The sequence below is a fragment of the Parus major genome, chromosome 8 (assembly GCF_001522545.3).
Source record: "Parus major isolate Abel chromosome 8, Parus_major1.1, whole genome shotgun sequence".
NCBI classification, from domain to species: domain Eukaryota; kingdom Metazoa; phylum Chordata; class Aves; order Passeriformes; family Paridae; genus Parus; species Parus major.
Window position 1 is genome coordinate 30,389,051 of NC_031777.1, and position 866 is coordinate 30,389,916.

General features: G+C 47.6%; 1 protein-coding gene across 1 annotated transcript in view; it reads right to left on the reverse strand.

Annotated features, from left to right (window-relative positions):
• LRRC7 (leucine rich repeat containing 7) overlaps positions 1–866 on the reverse strand; it is a 57,472-nt gene that overhangs the window by 55,820 nt on the left and 786 nt on the right. The window lies entirely within an intron of this gene.

Sequence of the window (866 nt, forward strand, 5' to 3'; positions counted from 1 at the left end):
AAAGGAGGAGAAGAAAGGAGGAGAAGAAAGGAGGAGAAGATGGAGAAAGAAGAGAAATGGGACCTCCTGAGCAGGTTTTATCCAGGATCCATTTGGGATTTCTGGGGACAGAACCCAGCTGGTTCTGTGCTGTGTCTCCAGGAAAGCTCAGGCAGTTCTCCACAGCATTTTTCCATGAAAATAAAGGGATTTTGGCTGCCCTGCCCCACCATCTGTGCAGAATTCCTCCACGGAGTGAGACCTCTCAGGCAATGAACCATCACATCCCAGCAAAGCAACTCCATGGCATGGAAAAATCCCATCTTGTACTTTTGTAAATGGAATTTTCACTAAGTCTCCGTGCAGCACAAATGGGAAATTTGCTGTGAGATGATGGAAAATGGGGCAATGTTTAATTAAAGGTTTGTAAGCATCTCTCATTATTGTGGAGAAAAATTCCATGAAGGCCTGGATCCCATCCCTTCACGCTTCATTATGGAGCCAGCACCTGCCAGGAATTGGTTTTTCCACCTTCCCCTTTTTTGTTTCCAGAACATTTTGGTTCCAGCAACCTTTAATTCCTTCTAGCAAACATTGATCAGCAGGAGAACGGATTGGAAGATTCCAGAAGGTGAATTTTACTCGGGAATGATGGCTTGGATGATCTCAGGGCAGTTGGCATTCCTGGGATATCCCACAGGGATAAAGGGCTGATCCTGATGGAGAGAGCAGCCCTGGCATTCCTGGGACATCCCACAGGGATAAAGGGCTGATCCTGATGGAGAGGAGAGTCCTGGCATTCCTGGGATATCCCACAGGAATAAAGGGCTGATCCTGATGGAGAGGAGAGCCCTGGCATTCCTGGGATATCCCACAGGGATAAAGGG